The sequence below is a fragment of the Sarcophilus harrisii genome, chromosome 1 (assembly GCF_902635505.1).
Source record: "Sarcophilus harrisii chromosome 1, mSarHar1.11, whole genome shotgun sequence".
Lineage (NCBI taxonomy): Eukaryota > Metazoa > Chordata > Mammalia > Dasyuromorphia > Dasyuridae > Sarcophilus > Sarcophilus harrisii.
In genome coordinates this window covers 514,210,495-514,221,444 of record NC_045426.1, presented here as the reverse complement: position 1 = coordinate 514,221,444, position 10,950 = coordinate 514,210,495, and the positions used below count along the sequence as shown (strand labels likewise).

Genomic DNA, 10,950 nt, shown 5'->3' with positions numbered 1-10,950 from the left:
TTGAGGGATTGGGAAGGCTCTATTTCATGTATGAGATCTATTTCATGGTGAGACTTGAAGAAATTCAGGTAAGCCTAAAGCCTGGCAGCCAAGATGAAAAGGAATAATATTTTAGGCATGGGGGATAGCCACTCATGCAGATGCATGTCATAAATTAGAGTCAGTATTCAATGTTGCATGACTAAAGAATAGACAATATAAAGTGTAATATAATCTTCAAGGAAATGCACTTTGGTGAGTAGTTTTTGTTAAGGGTTTTAGTTCTTGAAAATGGAAGTTTAATGGTTAGCAAATTTTTCCTTGTTATACCAAAAATATTATTGGATTTTCATTCTGATTATTTTGATTTGGTCTTTTAAAATGTGTTCATTTGACAAAAAGTGAGAAGGCCAAAATTCAAAACCAATGTGCCTTGGGTCTTCTATAATGAACCCCATATTGAGACATCTGTGAGCATTAGAAAATAATAATGAAGAAGATGGAAATGGAAAAAAAAATAAATGGCAAATTATTGTGTCTGTTTAAGACACTAGTCTATTTAAAAGATGATTTTTTAGGGATCAGTTTGAAAGTAGCTCCTGCAATTAAGTTTTATTTTTTTTTCTTCTCACTTATTTTTTCCCCAATAGCACCTAGAATGTTGATTTCTGCATGTTGTTTCAAAAAATCCATCTATTTTCTTGACATATTTTCCCTATCTAAAAGTTCAATTAACTTTTTAAAATTTTGATTGCCTGTACAGACAAAATGCAGTGCAATATAATAGAAAAAAAAAATCCTTGGATTCCGAATAAGGAAGAGAATGTTAAAATTTTTGGATGCCTCAGACACTTACCAACTGTGTAATCAAAGTAGAGTCATTAAACATCACCAGATTTTGTTTTCCCTATATAGAAAATGTAGAGGTTAGACTAAAACTCTAGGGCCTTTTTCAGCCTCATGACTATGATACAATCATTTGTCAATTTTGTCAAATTCTTAGCATTAAATAAGAACTGCACTTAAAATTTAACAATGTAAACAATTTTATTCTAACAGGTAAAAAGTGTGATAATTCTTCACAGCATTTTACATTAGAGAGGAAGATTGGAAATGATCAGTTTAATATCTTTTCAAATTAATTATATTGAAATCAATTATCAATATCAATTATATAAACTTCTATTTACCTTATATATGTAAAACATTATGCTAGATAAAGTACATATGAAGATTTTGTTTTTACCTTTTTACCATTCTTTTACAAATAAAGGCAACTCAAAATTGCTGAGTGGCAGAATCTAATACACATACTACATATCTAAGACAGAAAGTAATATATATCATAAAAGTACAAAACAGATACATACCATGGTAACAGGCAGTAGCAAGGATTTGTGAATAAAGTTTCTTTTTTTTTCCTCTTCTGTTCTTTTTTATGGTAAAGCTCATGGAATATTGTTTGAACAGAAAAAAAAAAAACAAAATAATTTTCAGGTTTTCTAAAAGTTTTGCCTATGCGCTAATGAGTCCACTTTCATATTAAATTTCTTTCTCAATAACTCTCAATAATTTAATTACTATAAACACTTAAAATGGAGGGAGGATAGTTCTTCTAATATCTACCTATATGGAATACCTTACAAAAAAGTTTAATTTGGAATATCATCAATATGTTGATCAGTTTTCTAATTAACAACTTAGTTAACAAAAATTAACTTAGTATTTTGAAAGCTCCAAATTTTTATAATAATATACATTTAGGAACCCAAGAAGCCATTTAATATAACTTCCTGATTTTACAGGTGAGTGTATTGAGGGTAAGACTTATTTTGTGATGGGCCTAAGATTTAAATAGTCAGTAAATGTCAAGGAGCAGAATCTAAACCTAAATCTTTTGTCTCTATGGCCAATGTTTTATCTGTTGTATCATCAACACAAGATATGAGGTCCAGGTAACTATAAGCATTTAGAATCCTTTATATAGAAAATATTTCTTCTCTAATCTTTTTTATTTGAGTAAGCTGTGAGTTATGGTGCACTAGGAAGAATAGTAGGCTTAAGAATTAAGACATTTTATTCTCATTTCATTAACTTATTATATAACCTTGAAAAAGCCACTTTGTCTTTTCTGACTTAACTTGTAACAAAATATTTTTGAAGAACATGATTTGTAACATTCCTGACTTGTATTATCTACTTCATAGGGTTAGTATGAATTTCAAAGGAGATAATGACAATTCTTAAAATACTTTGTAAACAAGATGTAAGTTATTATTATCATTATTAGCTTATGATTCTATGAGTCAAACCATTTACTTATGGGGGAAAATAATCATTTGAAAGCTAAGATCAGAAGCCTAAATAACTTTGTAATGCTATAAAAATTAAGTTGGGAGAGAAGAAAATAGGGGACTTCAGGAGAGAGATTTCCCTTAGTTTTAAAGATGGAATTTACTGTAATCATATTGGTCCAGTTTCCCATTACTGATTGGATATGGGATTTCCCAGAAAACTTAAACACTTGGAGCCAAGAATACTAATGAACAGGTTTAAAGACATTTTATGTTTCCTTTTTCTCATCTGTAAAGAGAATGACAGTTATATCTACTGTCATAGTGAAAATCAACAAATGCACATGGACATAGAGTAAAAAATGTCATCTAAATACCAAGCATTATGGTAATTTAATTTCTCTCTTGTGCTTAGTGTTTAGCTTTTGCAAAGGAATTTGTCAATGCTATGAACATCAAAAGCTTTTATCCACTAGAATTCTAGCTCTTTTCAACTTTCTAATTACTATAAAAATGAAAAAAAAGCTATAGTTTTATAAATAAAGTACACAATTCAATCTTCTTTGTGAGATATGCTCTGAACAAACTTGAACTGATTCATTCTTATATGGAATAGACTCATAATTATCATTGTGTCAAGTATCTTTGTTCCCTTTTATATGACTTTTCTATGCATCTTCCAGAGTTGAAGAAGAAAAGTAGAAAATCTCCTAGAGGGATGATAAACACACAAATGACAAAGAAATAAAACTGCAGAATGAAACATGATAATACTCCAGCCTGCAACAAAGATTCCCAATTATTTTGTAATTGAAAGAGTGTGCCTTTGTTTAAAATAATCTGTTACTTTCTGTAATTTCACTTCTTCATCTCTCTACCATATACTCCCAGACTTTTTTTTTGTCTTGAAGATGTACAATAGCATATATATATATATATATATATATATATATATATATATATATATACACATACAGTTTTTTTAAGGACATTAAATTAAATGTTGCTTGGGGAATTGTCTAACATCCTTAGGCCATAATGAAGATTAAAAAGTCTGGCTGAGGAAATAATTGGTTAAAACACTGTCCTCTCCCTCCCAGAAGCAACCATCTGTTTCAAACACAGGATTAGTTTTTTGGGCTTCAAATTATTTTAATAACCATTTTAAAACAGATTTCTCACTATGCCGATTAGGGAATTCAGTTCTACAGAAAAGTAAGTAATTTTTTTTTCTAAGTTTCATTGGTTATATGTAACAAGATTGGAAATCAAACTAGCTCTTATATTCCAGAATTACTTATTATTATTATGACTACTATTTGTAGCAATAATCATAATTAATATTAATATATCTCTTACTATGTGCTAAGCACTTATGAATATTATCTTTTGTGATTATTATAATTGCCCTGGAAATTATTGCTATTATTAACTCCATTTTACAGTTAAGGAAACTGAGGTAGGCAAAAGATAAAGGATTTTTCCCAGATCATACAGGTTATAAGTATGTAAGATTGAATTTAAGTTCAGGTCTTTCTCAATCCAGGACCTGTGCTTTATCTTTTTGACCACCATACTGCCTCTAGATCACTTTGTACTCTTATCTATTGGCTGTTTTATTAAGAAATCCTTAGGGTGATGGGAGAGGGGTGTTTCAGGTAAAAAGATGTTCCATGATCCAAATTATGGTGAAATATAAGGTAGTGCTAGCTGAAATTAGAAAGCAAGATTTTAAAACGTGGTTAGATTTGATTTTTAGTTAAAATTATTTCTAGAAAAAAATATATTTTTTTTTACTTGAAGGAGATTGATAGGACAATGAATAATACAGCATTGGTTTTAGAGTCAGAAAGACTTTGATTCAAATTTACCTCAGCTGTATGACCTGGGATTTAAATTCAGCCTCAATTTCTTCAACTGTAAAATCAGAATCATAAAAACACCTATGTCAGTATTTTTTATGTTTATTTAGTTGTTGTTGTTCATTCATTCATTTATTTTTGGTAGAGTGATTGGAGTTAAGTGACTTTCCCTAGGTCACATGTTGGGAAATGTTAAGTGTCTGAGACCAGATTTGAACTCAGATTTTAGGGCTTCCTGACTTTCCGACTTCAGGGCTGGCACCTTATCCACTGTGCCATCTAGCTGCCCCCCAGATAGTTTTGAAGAAGTGACATTTCTTACAATGTGAATTTGAATGTATAGATTCATTATACAAAAGCTATAAGTTTCTAGCAATGACATATAGAAAAAAGGACTCAGAGTTGATGAGTCCTGATGTTTCTCTGCAAGGTTGAGTTGAATCAAAATCTTAAATTGAACTAAAAAAAGCCAAATTTAAAGTAATTGAATAGTTTATTGGATAGTTGGAAAATAGGAACATTTGGAAGAAGCCAAGGTATCTTGAGTCCTTTCCCAACATATCTCCCTTATGCATTTGTAATTGGTGTCTAAAGTTTCATCATTAAAGCTTAATTTCTTTGGAGTGAGAATGATGTAGTCTCTTACAATATAAATATAATAACAAGTCATAATTAGGTTATGTCAAACTCAAATAGAGATTAAACCCCTGAACTATATATTGACTTAGAAGATAACAAATCAACCTAAATTATATTATGTTGTTATTAATTTTGTAAAACATTTCCAAATGCCATTTTAATCTGGTTCTGTCATCACTTGAGAATGGGATCCATGTTTGATATATCTAGAAAAAAATGATAGTTGGCACACATAGAATTTTACATTATAATAATATATTTCATATGCATTATGGCATTTAAAAAGGCACCTTCATAAACCAAAGATACAGTTGACCTTGTAGTCACTAATACTTGGTTTCAAGTTGTGACTCTAAAACTTTGTAATCAAGATTGAATTACATATTCTTCAGTAACCCTGGCTACTATATTTAAGACTAAATGATAGATAGATAGATAGATAGATAGATAGATGGCTGATCTGCATTGGTGGAAAAATTTTCCAAATAGGCAGTCTCCTATAGGTCCAGACAACCCCTATAATATTTCCCCCCCCAAAAAAACAGTTAATTTTTCAAAATAAGTAGCCCATTTTACTATTAAAGAAACTGAGTTCCAGATTAATTAAGATGGGAATCAAAATCAGATCTCTGGGGCTTCAAATCTAACAAACACTTTATTCAATTTATTATGCTATCTTTTAGATAAAAAAAAATTACATGATCATATATCATCATAGGAAATTTGTTATAGTAGATAGTGCTGAATATAATCTTCCTGAGCCTCCAGAAATGTATTATGGAAAAAAAGAAATATGGACTTTTGGAGTACCTATTAGGTAGGTGTCATTAATATACTAATTTTACAGAGAAAAATAAGATGGATGTTAAATGAATGATTCACCCAGAGTAACATTGTGAATACGTGTTTTAAGTCAGATTTAAGCTTGTCTTCATAATTCCAAGCCAGAAAATGTTTCTTTGAACTGATATTTTTTTTCTTTTGGTAGATGACATTAGTAAATATAAAATTACACACACATGCATATATATATGTATACATATATATATATATATATATATATATACGTATACTATACTTTTAAGGATATAATTGCAATACAAGACTTTCATTTTAAAGATAAATAATGAAAATATGCAATGAATCCACAGAGATCTCTTTATAATAGTAGAGTGAGCAAGATCAGTGAAGCTTCTAGTAAGATATTAGGCATTTCATAAATTTGTACACACTCTCCCTCTTATTTTGTTCTCTACTGTGGATAGCATGAAACTACCAACACAAAAGAGAAAATGGGGCTACTGATAAAATCACACAAATACTTGAAATTGTAAAAGTTATTGCATATAAAAAATTGTGCAAATGAGATAGAATATGAAAAAAGGTACTTGAAATTCAGTAAAGGAGGAGTCATTGGAAAAAAATACCTTATGAACATGAGTTTTGGCTAGATTTCTAAATAAAGTCAGAAGAACTGTTCTAGGGGTGAGAATGGGAGAGTATTTCAGAATGAGGAAAAGTTCTGGAGTCAGAAGATGATGAATGTCCTCTCATTGAAGAACTTAAGGCAGTACAGTTGGATTGAAGAGTATGTCAAGGAGGATCAAAAGAAAACTGGAGAGGTAGAAAGGGCCCAGGTGGTAAAGAGATCAAAATGTTTAAAAAAAAAAGAGCATTTTATATTTGATTCTGTAGACAACCTGAGTCTATTGAGTAGGTCAACGACAGCATTAGATGTAAACTTTAGGAAAAATATTTTGATTACTTAGTGGAGGATGGAATAGACAGGTGAGAGAGTTGAGGCAGAGTGACAACCATGAATTCTTTTGTCATAGTTCAGGCATGAAATAATGAAGAGTTAAATCTGACTTATTGATTTTAGGCAAGTCATATAAACTTTCATTATCCCAGATAACCCTAAAGTAAAAAGGGGCTAACTTTTGTTGAGTGAATGTCTTTTCTGAGAGTTGCCTTCAATTAAATCACAGTTCTATTCTCTGTTTCTAAAATCATTTAAAATAAGTCATGGTTATATAGGAAGGAGCAACTGTCATCTGTTTAAGAGACTGCTCTCATCAGTTGTTGTTATTATCAAATAAGTATGGCATCATTTTTGCTGATGTTATTGACTGCTAATTAATCAAGCAGTTAGCATCTATTCAGCATCTACTTATATAGCTAGCCATTATGCTAAGTACTGAGAATACAAAAAATTAAGCAAAGAAGAAGCTCACAATCTGTTGTGGAGACAACATGCAAACCAATATATATAAACAATCTATATCTAGGATAAATAGGAGATAACAAATACATAGTAGTAGTGTTAATAAAGTTTGCAAAGGTTTTCTAAAAAAAATGAGATGTCAGTTAAGACTTAAAGAAAGCCAGAAAAACTAATAGGTAGAATTGATAAGGAAGACCAAGACATGGGAATTAGCCAGAAAAGATTGCGAAAACGGAGAGATGAAGTGTTTGTAAGACAGTGAATAAGAAATATTGCTATTTTTATACCCTGCTCTTTTTATGTACCTACTTGAATCTTTCCCCTTCATTATTTTGCAGACTTTCTTTTACTTTGCTTTATTTGGGTCATCAGATTTTTAAAAGAAGAAAAGTGAGCTTTTAAGTGAGAACTTTTTTTTTTCTTTTTGTGTGCAGTTGGATTTTTAAATATATTTTGCAAAAGGAAAAGAAAGCAAGATATAGATAAAGGATGGCTCTTTGGTATGTTGAAAATTAGTTTCACTTACAAACTGGCTTTGTAATCCTTCCTGATCATTATCTTATCCTTACTCCTGCCCTAAACTTTCCTTGCAGCTGATTCATGCAATTTTTATTCACATGTACATAAGAGCATTTTCCTATTCAGGAAATAACCTGTACTTTCCTCTTTCTCATATGTACCACTTAAAATCATTGGCTTTCTGTCAGCATCCTGAGCCTCAATTGCCAGAGGAGTTGTTCCTTTTTTCTTTATCTCAGAAATTTCTTTTCAACCCATGTTTTCTCTTTTTTGATTAGTCTTTCTCTCAGTATTATATAGGTGACAGCAGCTTGATATGCCACTCAGATTCACTAGGCATTACTTGGCATCCCTCATTAGTTAATTCAACTCTGGGTAGATAACAATTATTTCATAGAATAATAAAATCTTAGTGTTTGGGGAAAAAATCACAAATGTCAACCACTCCAATCCTATAAACACTGTCTGCATTCCAAGTCTAACAATTTTGAAAGGATTATTTAACTTCTAATTGAAGTGGTGAAGTTTTCACTGTCTCACCAGGAAGGGTATTTCATTATCTGATGATCTAATTGTGAAAAAGCCTTTCCTTAATTGGCTCACAATAGGATTCCTTATTAATTTCTGATTGTATTCCTGTCTTCTGGAACTACATAAATTAAGCCTAATTGCTTATCAATATGACAGTATATCAAAAATAATAATAATACTTAACATTTATGTAAGATTTTCATCAGTGTTATGTGACTAGGAATATTATTGTTCTGTCTTTATATAAGAAGAAACCGAGTCTCAAATGTAAAGTCACTTGCATATTGTCATACAATTAATAAATATTAGAGTCAGGAAATGTATAGAATTCTCCCCTCTCTAGGTCCAATAACTGTTCACTTCACAATACTTCCTTTTAAGTGTTTTTTTTTAATATTTGAAGACTATAACACATTTCTCCATTCTCAAATAAATGATTGCCAGATATTTCATCTTCAATCTAACAATATTTTCTTTTGATTATGAGAGAAATAAAAGAAAGAAATAAGCATATACATAGTACTTACCACATTCATAGTACCTACAAATACTGTTCTAAGAACTCTTTTTATATCTAATGACATTATTCTTACTTCTGGCATTCTTTACTTTGGTGCAACATGCCACACAAGGAATCACAAGGCCTAGCTATATCACTGTACTTGTAAGTCCCATAAAATTGTGAACATCCATAGTTACAACTTGATAAAACTGCATGCTGTTGCACAATCTATAAGAAACATTGCTGAAGATCTATTCTACTTTTGTCCATGGATATTTTAAAATATGATGATTTAAACCCACAGAAATTAACAGAACCTTCATTAATCTGATCACCATAAATAATAATATAAGATTGCATTTACTTTTCTACTCTTTATACCACACTATAGCTCAAAATCAAACATGATGTCAACTAAATTCCTCCTTTTCTCTCCCAGTACAACCTATATCTCTATCTCTATCAATCCCTATCCCTATCCCTACATCTGTATCTATCTAATCTCAACTGTTATCAATCAAGATTTACTCTTTTGTGAACCCAGAAACATAAAAATAATTTAAGGGTCTTAAATTTCATCTTTATTCACTGAAGTCCTTCTCCATCGTGCACATGTTATGTAGCATTCTTTAAAGTTTCTTCAAGGGGGAACAGATGTTTATAAAGCCATACCACCTTAGAAAGTCTTTGTGCATAACTTTTGCAATTAAATATATACATATATATGCAAATATATAATACCATTTAAAGATCAACCAAATTATATTCAGAAACTCAGAATGAGAGCCACAAAATAATGAAAATTAGGATGCAGCAATTCATGAAACCATTTCCTGTGTCTTTGGGAAGTACACATCAAAGGAATAGATACTGATACCAATGAAACCATAGATGTTTTGAAACAACAAAAATATTTTCTTAATTTGGACACAGAGTGCAAAAAATGTTTTTGTTTGTTTGTTTTTAAAATCAATTTGAGAGAGGTACCAGGAAGTAATGTACAGAAATCAGCATTGGAGTCAGGACAATCTGAACTTTCAGTCTACTTATATTTGCAATCTGTGTGATAATGGTCAGAATGCATAACTTCTCAATTATCCAAAGATTTATCTCAGACTTCATAGTATGAGATATATTTTGAAGACCAATTGCTGACTGGCATTTATAAGTCTAATACCTCTTAAGGTGATCCTCATGCTGAAAAGATTACAGACTACTACATCTAAAATAAAGAATAAAATCTAAAAAATTTTCTGAACAGAAAATAGATAAAACTGCATTGTCCTAAGTGACCTAGGGTAACACTAAAACGATCATGACAGAGTTGTATTTCTGAAATATTCCTATACATGCATTATAAGTAGTAGTTGCAATATTGTCTTGGTATACATAAGAAACTATAATTTGTATCACTTGTCATTTGAAGAGGAACTGCTTTATTTTTCCCCTTTTCCAAGTCTTATTTTTTTGCAAATTGAAAAAAAAAAAGGTCTTCCATAAAAATTCTCTGGGTTATATGACAATTGTAAACCAGCTACCTAATTAGTAGAAAGTCTCTTGTACCTACCTCACTAAGATTTTCAAATGAATGTACTGGCACACAGAGGAGACCCATAAGGCAGTCTTCTTTCTGATCTTTATGTGGATATCCAAAAGGCATAGAATAGATTAAGAGAGGAATCTGTGCAAGCTATAATTGGCAAGATAACAAAGAAAGAAATGTAGTGAGAAATAGTATCATTTGTGAATTGTCCACTGATAAAATATCAAAGTTTTATACTACCAGATTTTGCTCTGTAATTTAGTTTTCCAAAATAAAGACCTGGATGGAACATAGAATTTATTAGATATCATTTCTTTCATTCAATTGCTAAATGGTATATTTTTCCATTAAAGATAAAACTTCTCACAGTCTAATAGCAATGGATAATGGATATGATTGGGTTATGATTTTATCCTAAGATCATTTAATAAAAGTTACTTTGCTTATTTAAGAGTTTCACTAAACACCTTGAACACTAGGAAACTTAGAGTGATACTTCACAAATTTTGTATGAATTTTTATTCTAAATATTACTTTCTAAGTTTCATGACTATAAACTGTCACTCTGAATTGTGTTAAATTTGTCACATGCACACATGCACACACATACCCAAACACTTATGCATTTTGTTTTGGTATTAGACCACCATGATTTTAAACACCAAGTTTATATTTGCTTTAAGTTTACATCAAGCAGTTCTATGGATTTGCAATCATAAATTTCTGGAAGTAGAAATTCTGATGTTGGATCAGGAATAACTTTTTATAATATCCTTTGATACAGTTAGGAAATCTTTGTTTAATATAGAAAAGAAAGCATGGTATATAATAGGAATCTGAAGGTCAACAAGAAAAAA

General features: G+C 30.5%; 1 long non-coding RNA gene across 1 annotated transcript; it reads right to left on the bottom strand.

Annotated features, from left to right (window-relative positions):
* Positions 1-310: 310 nt before the first annotated feature.
* Positions 311-2,342, bottom strand: LOC116420620. Its single transcript, XR_004230991.1, has 2 exons — positions 1,350-2,342; positions 311-886 (listed from the first exon to the last, which is right to left on the bottom strand). It is a non-coding gene; the product is annotated as an uncharacterized LOC116420620 (long non-coding RNA).
* Between the last annotated feature and the right edge of the window lie 8,608 nt (positions 2,343-10,950).